The sequence below is a fragment of the Narcine bancroftii genome, unplaced genomic scaffold (assembly GCF_036971445.1).
Source record: "Narcine bancroftii isolate sNarBan1 unplaced genomic scaffold, sNarBan1.hap1 Scaffold_114, whole genome shotgun sequence".
Lineage (NCBI taxonomy): Eukaryota > Metazoa > Chordata > Chondrichthyes > Torpediniformes > Narcinidae > Narcine > Narcine bancroftii.
In genome coordinates this window covers 419819-433254 of record NW_027211849.1, presented here as the reverse complement: position 1 = coordinate 433254, position 13436 = coordinate 419819, and the positions used below count along the sequence as shown (strand labels likewise).

The window sequence follows — 13436 nt, the reverse complement described above, 5'->3', positions numbered from 1 at the left end:
CTTCACCGACCCCTCGGCTCCACCCAAACACCCCGCTGGTACCGGCCACTCCTGGGTGGGGCCCGGCGGGCTGCGGGTCGCCCACTTGCGCGGCTGAGGAAGGTCCCGGCGCTGCCGCCAACTTCATCCCATTCGCGCCCGCGGCGACGCGACCGACCCCGAGCAGACGACGCCGCCACCAACGTCCCGCCTCCTCACAGCAAGAGCCAATCAGCCCGCGAAACCGCCCATCAATCCAACCCGAATTTAGCGTCCAATCCCATAGCGGCCTCACCCAATCAACCCATTGGCTCGCGCAACTGAAGCAACCAATCAGCGAGCGAGCGAACACACAGGTGAACCCAATCAGCATCGCAAGACAGAAATCAAAGGCAGTAGAAGGAGCAGGAGACCTTTCGGCCCTTCCACTTACAACTACCCCAACAACTCAATCTAATCCTTGGGAAACACAGGATCACTTTGTCTTGGCTCCAGGATTCCTCTGATCTCAAGAAATACATTGTACCCCAACTGCAAGGGAGACTATTTATTATCAAACTTTCCTTTATATTTATTACCGCTTCCAATTTAATGGAGGACACAAGTGGTTGTGTCAGCCAGCTGGACCGCCTCGGGGAACCTCAAGGAGCAGGCAATCTTGGTGAGAAGGTAACTCATCCCGCGGGAGGCCGGTAGTGACCCTACAATGTCATTGTAGATGTGGCTGAACCTATGTGGTGCTGGCTCGAATGTCTGGCATGGTGCCTTCACGTATGTCTGTATTTTGGTCATCTGGCAGAGTGTGCAGGCCTTGGCCCACTGACAACCTGTTTTTGAAGGCTCAGCAAGACCAACCGATTGACCACCATTTTGACAGTACTGATGGCTGGGTGCGTCAGATTGTGCACCTCATCATAAAACTGCCATCTCAATGCTGTCGGCACGATGAGGTGGGGTTTGCCATTGGAATGTCGCAGAGGAGCGTCTACTTGCCAGGATCGATGTTAACATCCTCCAGCCTGAGCCTGGACACTGCTCTCTTGCTTGCAAGGATCTCAGGGTCATCCTGCTGTCCCCTGCCGAGGGCTAAGTAGTCTATTCACTGGGACAGGGCCTGGATAGACTTGATTGCGGGGATGGGGCAGTGCGTCACCCATGATGTGTTGAATGTCGGTAGTGAACTCTGACTCATATGAGAGGAGTCGCTGCTGCTTGGCCGACCACAGGTCCAACACTTTATGGAAGGCAAAAGTTAATGGCTTCTGGTCCATGAAGACACTGAATTGTCTACCTTCCAAAAATACCTTAAGTGCCTGACTGCCAGGTACAGCACCAATTGCTCTCAGTCAAAGACGCTGTATTTGAGTTCAGGTGGCCAGAGATGTCTGCTAAAGAAGGACAGGGGCTGCCATTCCCCTTTGATGAATTGCTCCAGTGCACCCCCTACTGCTGTGCAGGAAGCATCTACTGTGAGAGTGGTGGGTGTCTCTGGCCTGGCGTGTACCACAAGGGTTGTGTTGGCCAGTGCGTCCTTGGCCTTCTGGAACGCCTCCAAATCCTCATTGTCCCAGGTAATGTCTTTACCTTTCTCCGCATGATGTGGGCCACGGGGGGGCGTGGCAAGATGGTGTAAGGATCAGACGTGCCTTCCAGTCCTCTCCTGACTCTATCTTAATGTTTTGTCTAGAAATGCCCGTTTAAATTCTTTAAAAGTTTAGATAACTTCCGTGATGTTAATTTAACTTATGATGGTAAAATTGGTGGAAAAGAGCAAAAAAAAACGACAACAGATTATCAAAAAACTACATTTTCCAAAAGTTCAAGTTTTGGAGCCTACCTACAGGAAAGACATCGAGACTCAGCCTGAAATGGATCCCAGGAGAAAGGTACAGCTTTCGGATGTAGAGTTCAATATTACATCGGTAGAGCCCTCTAAAGTGGGCGCCAAACAGCCTTTAGAACAAAGAGTTACTCAGGTTCGCACATGTGCAGTACCATCTGACGGCAATGTTATGAATGAACCACTTGTAGTAACATCAGTTGAAGTACCAGCTGGGGAAAGGCATTTGTCAACTGTAGCGGTGGCACTGCAAACTGCACCTTTTGAGATAAAAGAACCTATACAACTTGATGGACTGGGGAAAACCCCGGCCAGCGTCCTCCAGTCATTGCTGGAGAGGCTGTGGCTGGGGTTTCCACACGCAGCTATACTACAAGGAAGGCAACCAGAATGAAGGAAGCAAAAGAAGACCCTTTGGTTATGCAGAAGAAGCAGGAATCTGTTGAGCCAGAATCTCTTCCAATTGAAAAGATTCTTGTGAATCTTGAATCTAAATGATGTTATACAATGCAGGGATTATCCAAGATTATGACTGAACTTGGTACTAGGTTTAATACTCTGTGGTGAAAATACATTCTCAACAGATGGCTGAGTTTGGAGCTTTTAAGCTTGAAGTGAGAGATAAATTTAATTCGTGTGAAGAAGATATAGACGAAATACGAGATCATGTTTCAGATGTGACCAAAATGGTCAAAGACTTACAAACTCAAAATAAAAATTTGGTGAAAAAGATTGATTATTTGGAAAACCAATCCAGACGGAACAATATAAAGATTATTGGTTTGCCGGAAGGAATGGAGGGACCACACCCAAGAAAATTTTTTACTGAATGGATTCTGCAGGTGCTGGGTCAAGAACATTTCCTGGAAGGTATAATACTGGAACGTGCTCACAGAGGCTTGCGTAGAAGACCTATTTCAGGTCAAAGTCCAAGACCTGTTTTGGTTCGTTGCTTGAATTATTACGACAAGAAATAATTTTACGAGTGGCTATTAGAAATGCACAACAGAGAAAATCACCCTTGATGATTCAAAATAATCAAGTTTTCTTCTATGCGGATTTGAGTCAAGAAGTTATGTTCCAATGACGGGAATTCAATTCTGCTAAAGAGTTGTTGTGGAAGAAAGGTTATAAGGCAACCTTTAGATATCCAGCTGTTTTGAAGGTTTTTCAAGATGGTTGCCAACCAAAATTCTTTGATTCTCCAAAGGAAGCTATAGCATTTGCTCAAGAGCTGCCAATTACTCGGTTTCAACAGAGACGTAGTCCGCCGCGATCTCTAAGGAGACAAGAGATGGAAGAAAAGAGCCGTGCTACAAGAAGGAATGGTTGTAATGGTGACTCGGCAGTTGGAGCTGAATAAAAGAAGAGTTGTTCTTTTTTTAAAATTTTTTTTAAAATATTAAATAATGATGATGTTAGTTTAAGATGAAGTGAGAGTTGGGGGAGAGAACTGGATGGGCACTATTTCCTGAAAGTCATCTGCTACGTGTGAGTTATCTCACACCCATTTTTTTGGGAGTTACCGCATTGCGCGGTTTAGACGGGAGGGGGTATTTTTAACCTCCTACCTGTTTTTTTTTCCTTTTTTTGTATTATTAGATTAAAGAGTTAAGGGTTTTCTTTTGTGTTTATAAAAAAAAGCATAAGAAAGTATTTGATTGTTTAAAAAACTAAAAATTCATGTGGTTTTTTTTGTAAAGTTTATTCAGTAGATAAGGAATATTTGAAATTTAAATGTGAATGGGATGGATAAGTTTTTTTTTAATATTTTTTCTTTAACTTTAAGGTGAAAGGAGTGGTAATTCTGGTGTATATTATTTTGCTATTTTAGTTATAGAACGAAGGGAATAATGGTGAAAGTTATAAATTGAATTGTACAATTCTTAATGAGGCTTGAATTTTGTTTTTGGCTTATGCTCCATTTGTTGAAGATATAGATTTCGTTGCAGATGTATTTTTATATTTGGATATCTGAATTTTAACGTAATGATTGGGGATATTTAAATGTGGTTTTGGAGCTTTTATTGGGTAATTATTCAAGGTTAAAAGGGAAAAATGGTGGAAGAGTACCAAATTTGAATTGTACAATGTTTGATGAGGTTGGAATTTTGTTTTAAGATGGCAGTTTATGTGACTAATATGATGATAGATGTGAAGTTAGTTGATATTTGGTGAAGGTTTATCTCTATTGAGAAAGTTTTATTTTTCATCTTTTTTTTTCTCATGCTACAATTTTTTTTAAAGAATTGATTATTGTTTCAGAATTTTTGATAGACAATGTTACTGATTTTACTAATTTTTTATATTAAGTTTGTTAATTATATGTTTCATCTTAACTCTGTTAAATATATGCATTTAAGTTTGATTTAAATATGTTTTTTAAGTCTGATATCTTAGTATTAATTACTTTTCTTTTTGTTAGTATTTTAATTGGTTATGTTTTTGTTTTTTTTGTAAGTGGGTTTTTTTCTCACATATATTATTAACTTTATTAATTCTTCACTCTTTATTTTGGGGGGAAGGGGGGGTTGGACTAATTTGAGTTGGGTTATTAATGTGTAATAATTATTGGGGAGGGTATAGTTTATTTAGATTACTGATACTGTATTGTAATTTTATTATTTTGTTCTTAATTTTTAAATATAATTCTATATGTTATTCATGTTATAAAATCTTAAATAAAGTTTAAAAACAAAAAAATGATGTCGGCCACAACCGGTATGAATCAGTGATAAAAATTAATCGTACCAGTGAATTCTTGCAGCCCCTTCATTATGTGGGGTTTGAGGAAGCACTTAACAAACTCTACCTTTTCAAGCAGGGTTTAGTTCCGTGCCTGTTGATTTGACCCCCAAGGAAGTCGAACGTTTCCAACCTGAACTAGCACTTAGCAAGGTTTATATCGTAAGTCCAAATTCCCGCAGCCAGGCGCACAGTCACATTAGACGGTCTCTGTTTAGCTTCATTGCCACCACTTTGACATCTTGTGGTTACTGCCACCCTCTGCTGTTGGAGAATATCCTCCTTGATCTCAGCCCCTCAATGTAACTAAGAACCCCTAAAATGTCCCTAATGTTTTGGCCTTCATCACTACTCCTGGCAAGGCATTCTTGACACCCACAACTCTGGGTAAAAGAAAATACCCCTGATATCTCCCCTAAATCTTCCTCCCTTTGCTTTAGACAGATGTCTTCTAGTGTTTGCTACTCCCATCTGGGTTTCAGGCAAACTGAAGGGCATCTTTCACCGAGTTTCTGGTTTTCCAGCAGTTCTGGATGTCTATCTCTGGATGCTCTCCTCCGTGGACCACCCCGCAGTATCCCATCTAGTCCTGGAGTCTCTGTGTCAGCAATGCTCTGCTGACCACTGCCTGATGGCTTTGTGGTCAAATGTGTTTGTCTATGAAACCGTTCCCAGGAAGGTAAAGGGGCAAAGTCCTGCTGACTGGAACATTGTGCAGCACCAGGGCCAGGCCAATCTTTCGCAACACCTGAGCCAGGTAGAACCTCAGCACAGAGCAGCATTTGGTGCCCTTGCACTTTGGTTACAAGCACAGCCACACACAATTATGGTCATGCTGGTTACACCCTTGTCCCCATTGATTGATGATGTACACGGTCCTTCTCCAGACTCTATCCATTTTGGACCCCCACATGAATAGGAAATTTGTTTTGGGAATTGACAGGGTGGTGGTGTGGGGATGGGCCAAACCTGGCCCACGTCCAGCAGGACCGAAAGTTCCTTGCACATTGCACCTGATAATCAGGTTTTACCCGAATGACAGAGATGGGTATCTGTGTGGTTCTCCCTGTCTCCTGGACCTGGGGGTCTTTGTACTGCTCCCCATCTCCTTAAGTTGGTGCTTTGTTCTCCACCACCCCCACAAGAAATCCAAGACCCCTGGATGGAGGGCAGAGGCGCAGAGAGATCAGTGAGAACACGGGTAGTTTCAACAGGGTGGGGTCCATCCAGGCGCCTGATAACAGGAGGAACCAAGTGGGAAGGAGGATGCAGGGCATTCGATAGCAGGACATTGCAAGAGAGTGGATTCCTCGAACTCTTCAGGGGAGAAGGCGCTGGTCGATCCATCGGTTTAGGTGGGGCAGGGTATAGACATGGCAGCTGACTGGAATTGTCAGCAGGTTACTGAGACGAGGGGAAGGAGGGTGCAGTAGTGTTCTGAGAGTGCTGAGGGAGAGGCAACATGGGTGCCACCTCAAGGCAACGGTCCCCTGATTGATTGCAGGGATGGGCTCTGTAAATAGACTCATAGATATCCAACACAGAGCATCTTTGTCGCCCTGCCATCGGGAAGGAGATATGGAGGAATAAAAGCAGAGCAGCCAGGGAGGGAAATAGCATCTTCCCACAGGCCATGAGATTAACAAGGCAACATGAGCTGGATGGGAGCTAAGAATGAAAAGGGTGAGAGGAATATGGACTGATTACAACAGCTCAGCTAGCAGGAGAGAGGGGCTGAAGGGCCTGTTTATGTTTTCTCTATCTGGACCAGCTTTTGAGTTCAAGCTTTAAAAAACCCAATCATTTTTAAATTTATTATCAATGGTACAGAATGAATCAAGAGACAAGATGTCTGTCCAGCAGCAAGCGTCGAAGGCACTTCCTGAAACGGAGGCTCTGAAACCACAGGGAGGTTCTGGACGGAAAGAGGCCCAGCTTCTTCTGGAAGGAGGAGAGGAGAGGCAGGGGAAATGTGGGGGAAGGGAAGGGGAGGGGAGGGGCTAGGGATGCCGTCCACCGTTCACCTCCCCTTTCCTCTACCCCGTTCCCCTCCCCTTTCCACTGCCCGTTCCCCTCCCACATCCCCTCCCCCTTCCAGTCCCCAGTTCCCGTCCCCCGCTCGCCTCCCCCATTCCCCTACCCCTTCCCTTCCTCCTCCTCCTAACCCTAACCCCTAACAAAATCCTAAACCTAACCTTAACACTACCGATACCCCCTACCACCACTCCACGTCCCCTAACTCTACCCTCACCCCATCCACTAACCCTAACTTTATTCCTACGCCTATGCCACCCCCTAACCCCAACCCTAATGCTACCCACCATCCCCTAACCCCAAACCTCACTCCCCCTCTACCCCCCTGCTCCTACCCCCTTCCCCTATACCTAACACAAGCCCACTTCCCCGAACTATAGACCTAACCATAAACCAAGATATAGCCCTACCCCATGTCTCCTAACACTAACCCTAACTCTACCCAACTTCCCCAACCCTAAACTAAACCCTATCCCTATCCCTTACAACCTACCTCCTTCCCCTAACCCTACCTCCTACCCCTTCCCCATACCCGCACCCCCTACAACTATCCCCTTCCCCTAACCATACCTCCTACACCTTCCCCATACCCACCCCCTACAACTACCCCCTACCCTATCCCTTACAACCTACCCCCTTCCCCTAACCCTACCCCTTCCCCATACCCGCACCCCCTACCACTATCCCTACCCTATCCCTTACAACCTACCCCCTAACCCTACCTCCTACCCCTTCCCCATCCCCGCACCCCCTACCACTACCCCCTACCCTACCCCTTACCACAACCCCTACCCTTACCCCCTTCCACTACCCCCTTTCTCCTACCCCCTTCCCCTCCCCCTCCTTCCCCTAGGTTAGGGGTAGGAAGGGGAAAGGGAAGGGGGAGGGGAAGGGGAGGAGGAGAAAGGGAGGGGAAGGGGGAGGGTTAGGGGAGGGGATGGGGGAGGGGAAGGGGAGGGGGAATGGGGAAGGGAAGGGCGGAGGGGAAGAGGGAGGTGAAGAGTGGAGGGCTGGGGTTAGGGCATAGGTGTGAGGGCAGGGGAAGGGGAAGATGAGCGGGTGGGGTTTGGGATGGAGGAGGGGTGGAGGAGAAGAGGGGAAGTGGGTGAAGGGACATGGAAGAGGCAGGGAATGGGGTTGGCAGGGCCAGAGGGATACGACGGGGATGGGTTCAGGCCATCATGATGTTGTCCGTCCTCTGTTCAGCTGGGATGCGAGGTTCTTCTGGACTCGTGTCTTGTCTCTGAGATCGCTCCTTCTCCTGGGAAGAGAAATACGAGTGAAAGAGATACTGTCTCTGAGGCCTGAACACAATGACTTTGGAGGGTCCCAACACTTCCCCCATCATCCCCCCTACCCCTGAACCCTCCCCTCCCTCACACCAGTACTCCATTTTTCTTGAATTCCTGTCCATATTAAAATCCTTTTCATGCCTTTTTTGGACAAGCCTCCGCTACTACCCCGACAATGCATTCCAGCCACCCACTACATTCTGTGTGAATAAAATGTACGCCTTATGTCTTGCCTAAATTTCCCTCAGCTCACCTTATTTAGACGTCCTCTGGTATTCTCGCCCCAGGAATGCACACAATATTCCAAGAGTGGTCTGACGAGAATTTTATACATCTGCAACGATACCTCTCGGTTTTTGAACTCAATCCCCTGACTCCTGAAGGCCAGCACACAATACACCATCTTAAACTCCCTCTCAATTTGCACAGCAACCTTGAGTGATATATGGAGCAGGATCTAAATATTTCTCTGTCCTGCACACTGTTCATAATCCTGCCATTAACCAAGTGCTCTGCCCACACATTCTTGTAATCCGCATTCAATGAAGATATTGGTCTATATGAAGCTACTTTTAATGGGGCTCCAACCTTCTTTGGAATAACTGTTATTCGTGCCCTTGAAAATTGCTCTGGAAATAAACCTGGACCAGTTGCTTATTTAAGTACATCTGATTTACAGGATTGAACTCCATCTGTCACTTCTCTGCAAACTGGATGACCTATGACAACCTTCTACACTGTCTACAACATCTCTACCTCTGTGTGATCCCCTGACGTACCCACCCTTCCACTCCCATCATCATTCATAAAAATCACAAAGAGCAGGGGTCCCAGAGCAGATCCCTTTGGAGAGCCACTAGTCATTGTTCCATCTACTACTACCATCTGTTTTCTGCAGACAAGGCAATTCTGAATCCACACAGCCAAGGCTCCATGGATCCCATGCCTCCAGACATTCTGAATGAGGCCTCCGTGGGGATCTTGTCAAGCACCTTACTAAAATCCTCGTGCAGCACATACAGACCTTGACCTTCATCTATCTCCTTTGACACCTCCTCTAAAAACTCAATTTGACTCGTGAAGCAGGACCTGCTCCTCACAAAACTATCCATGAGTTTGCCCAGCATGTTTGGGCATTGCCCTCGGCCCCAGAATCTGCAGACTTCCTGGCCAGTCCCTCCCTTACCCCTTCCCAGAGCTTCCGCATCCATTAGAACATCAAGCATTGCTGCCCAGTACAGGCCCTTTGGCCCATAAAGGCTGTACTGACCTTTGTAAATGTTCTCCACAACCTTGACCTGTACCACACCCATAGGAACATAGGAAGTGGGAACAGGAATAGGACAAAAATGGCCTATCAAGCCTGCTCCGCCATTCAATACGATCATGGCTGATCTAATTTATGACCAAACTCGACCTACCCTGCCTTCTCGCCATATCCCCAAATTCCTCTATCATGTAAAAATTCTGTTCCCTTACATCCACATGCTCGTCTCAGAGACTTTTATATGTACGTATTCTACCAACCGCTACCACTTTCTCCGGTGACGCATTCAAAGCTCTCACAACTGTCTGCATAAAAAAAATCTCCCCTCCCCTGAAGCGGATGCTCTCTGAGATTTGCACCTGACACTTTAGGAAAGGTTTCTGGCTGTTCATTCCATCTAAGGCCCCCACAATCATATTTAGAATAAGTTATTAAGCTGTGGAAGGGGCAAGTTGGGAGAGGGAGGAGGGGAGAGAGCTGGTGGGGGAGGGGTGAGAGCTGGTGGGGAGGGGACAAGGCCGTGTTGTGGAGAGGGATCAGGACCGCGTTGAGGTGGTGAACGGACAGACATGGGTGGATCTACCTGCCGAAATAAAGGAGCAATAAGAAGGCCATCTCGGGATCTACCAGCATCTTCTGGGGCTTGATGTCTCAATGGAAAACCCCCTGAGGATGGAAGTAGGCCATGCTCTGCTACAGCTGGTACATGAACATCTGGCAACACAACGATATAACATGACCCACTCTGCCTCCACACTGGCCGGGTCTATATCCTGAGGGTAAGGGGAGGTGGGTGAAGGGCCCCTCCCTGCCAATCAACATCCATCCTCATCATCCTCTCCACCCCTCTCCCCTCACTACCCTTTCTCTCCTCACCAATACCCATTGAGACCCTCATGCACCCTTCATCGATATCCAGACCCCAGCGAGACTCAGCCAGTAAACTCCTTCATATCCTCCAACCCCACCATCCAAGCTTGCCCCAGTGGACAACTTGACCACCCAGACCCACAACCACCTTGATGTAGATCATGGGAATGGGCTGCTTGGCCTTGTTGAAGTGCTGGACCATGCAGTGAACCGTCTTGGGAACATAGTCCAGACCCAGATTCAAATAAACCTGCTCTTCCTCTTGGACACAATACAAACATGTCAGCTGGATTTACCCTCCAAAACCCCGTGCCTCTCCCAACAGGAGTGCCAGCCCCTCCTGCTCTCTGTAGGCCTGATGCCCCCACTGCTCAACACAACATGGCATGAATCCAACGGCTCAGCGAGCAGAGCGTCAACAGGCCGTAGTGGACCCGTCCGCTGCCCCATCATTCGGCTTCTGGTGAGACTGCACAAAATGTGCAGCTCTGACCGCCCTCCCTCGTGAGGCAAGGATTCACCGGGGGAGAAAAACCATTGACGTTTCGAGATGAGAAATGTTTGCAGCCGGGTGTTGGCTGGGGTCGAACATGTGGAGGCTGAGTTGTTGGGACGATTCAGAGCAGGCGTTGATTTGGAAGCGCACCAAAAGGTGCCAAAAGTGAGTTATGGGGGAAAGTACATTCGTGAAATGAATTGGGGAAACAGACTGGAGGGGCTGAGTGGCCGAATTTGGCGACCTTGTCTTGTGGTCTTGGCTGCTGCTGTCTGGAGTTGAAATGGCAAGAGGTCATGAGTTAATGGGTGAGGAGCAGGGCAGCCAACGTCAAAGAGTCAGCACTGGTCAGAGGGGCAGGATGGAGGCAACAGAGAGGCTGCAGCGAGACAGATCGATTGAAGGAATGGGGAAGGTAGCAGCAAATGATATGCATCAGAGTGAGGGTGGGGTGGGTGCAGGTGGATCTTACCTTGACTACAGAGGAGAAGTTGAGAAGAGGGACAATGATGGTGTGATCCAACTTTCGCACGATCTGCAGTTTGCGGTTCTATGGCGAGAGAAGAACATCAGCAAGGCTGGGCGATGGGTCGGGGCCCTGAGGGGCAACTTGTCCAAGTTGAGGGGGGAGGCGGGGAGGAGATTTGTCAAGAGGTCAGAGGTGGGGAACTCCAAGGGAGGCCGAAGTGGGGGACTTTTCGAGAGTCAGTGGGGGGGACTTTTCGTGTAGCTGGAGTGGGGACTTGTCAGGGGGTTCAATGAAGTATCATTTCAGTTTTTATGATTGTTTTCCCAGCTTCTACTAAACAATGAATTTGCAGAAAATCTTTGATATTTGCCAGGTGTGTGTGTGTGTGTGTGTGTGTGTGTGTGTGTGTGTGTGTGTGTGTGTGTGTGTGTGTGTGTGTGTGTGTGTGTGTGTGTGTGTGAGTGTGTGTGTGTGTGTGGGGTGGGGGGTTGTGTGTGGGGAGGGGGGCTGCTGTTGTGGGTTTGTGTGACTTTCTCTGTTTCCAAACCCCATGGCTGCTTTGGTCTCTGTCAGATGCTCCTCTTTCCACCCACCCTTCAAAAATGTGTTTGGGGTGTTTGTCAATTGGGTGTAATTGTGTGAAACGGGCTCATGTGTCGCAAGGGCCTGTGAACGTGCTGTAGGCCCTAAATTTAAATATCAGGGTTTTTCATTTCCACACAACTGCTCCTCCCCCTCACCTTGAATCTCTTGTCTTGCAAGATCTTCTTGATGGCAATCAGCTCTCCGGAGTCCACCAGCCTTGCCTGGTACACCACACCGAAAGATCCATTGTCGATGATTTTAACATCTGTGCAGGACACCACCTTGGGGACGTTGGGTCCATGACACGGTGTGGCCACCTCTGTTGTGACCTTATTGCCATGTCCTCTGGGGCAGAAGCAGCAGCATTTACACACCCAGAGCGTACACAACAGGTCATTTATCCCAACCCAGCCTTGCTGTACAAGTTAGTCTCTACCCCTCCCTCTAACTCCCTTCTAAGGGTCACCTAAATGTCAGAATTGATCCTCTGGTGGTTCGTTCCAGCCTCTAAGTAGAAATATTGCCATCCCAGGTCCCTCTTTGATCACTCTCCTCAGACTGAGGCCAGTTCCGCAGACGTTCACTTTGTCTACAACCCTCCCTCCATGAGAGGATCGGGACATCCTTGACCTTCAGCACATCCCGGGGAGATGAACCACTCTGAACCCCACCACGGGTTTAGCAGAAGCCCTCCACATTCCCAGAAGCTCAGCAACACCGTGATCTTCCATGATGCAAGCGAGATCTCATCGCCTGAGGGAGCAGGTGGTGCGGAGAGAGCCTCACTCTTCACCGGTCAACTCTGCTAGGTCCGCCGCAGCAGAAACACTTTCTAGCACCTTGATCAAGGTCCACTGGGGGAAAGAATCCTATCCCGGTTGGGGGGGTGTGGGGGTGTATGCAAGGGTGGAAGGGATCTTGTAACCACGGTGGGGGGGGGGGGGTGGCGGGTGGAGGAGCGGTCCTGTCTCTCAGTGGACAGATCCCATTCCAGGTGGAGGGGGAGCTCTGTCCCATTTCTGTTGAAAGGTCTGCCTTCCATCCCCCTCGCAACTTCTCTTCTCCCTCAGACACCTCACACTCTCCCCTGCACCAAATCCTCTACCACACTCTCATCCCCCACCCAACACCACCCCCATGGTTTCCCCAGTGCTTTCCGTCCCCTCGCACCCCATCCCCCCAGCTCAACCCTATGTCCCCTATCTCTGATCCAATCTCCCTTGACATTAGCCTGTGGTGCTACCCCGTTCCTTTGTTCTCCCCTCCTGTCCTACAGACCCCATCCCTTTATCCCCTCACATGCCATTGTTCTCCCCTCCACAGTCCCCTCCAGCTGCCTCATAAAGTGCCCTGCACTCAGGATGGGGAGAGGGGATTAAATGTAGCCTCCATTCTCTCCGCCCACACTGGGTAAAGGATGGTGCCAGAGGAGTCTCTGTCCCAGTAGGGGAGCATGTAACAGGCTCTTTATCTCACCCAAGGGTGCAGGGTGCTTCCAAACACAACCCTGTTGATCAGAGGGTCCCTGGGATGAGACAGTGTCCTACTCCGACACGTGGGCCAGAATCCCCTTCCAGGAGAGACATCTTTCTTTTGTTGCTGTGCCATGGCACGACTCAGCTATGGCTGCCCCATGCAGTGACATCATCACCCCCTCTGTGTCATCATCTCCCCCCTCTGTGACACCTCCCCTCTCTGTGACACCCCTAGTGTAATGGGCAGGGACATCCAACCATTTAAATCCTCCTCAATTTCCCCAAGCAAGGGGAGAATAATTCAGCTGGTCTAAATTACTCGTTGTTATCTATTCTAACTCCTAGATATTTGATCCCATTTTGCCGCCACATTTGTTGACTATT

General features: G+C 48.4%; 1 long non-coding RNA gene across 1 annotated transcript; it reads right to left on the bottom strand.

The window, feature by feature from the left end:
• Positions 1–7314: 7314 nt before the first annotated feature.
• LOC138750299 (uncharacterized) lies at positions 7315–13184 on the bottom strand. Its single transcript, XR_011349240.1, has 4 exons — positions 13054–13184; positions 11733–11922; positions 10996–11073; positions 7315–7859 (listed from the first exon to the last, which is right to left on the bottom strand). It is a non-coding gene; the product is annotated as an uncharacterized lncRNA (long non-coding RNA).
• Positions 13185–13436: the final 252 nt, after the last annotated feature.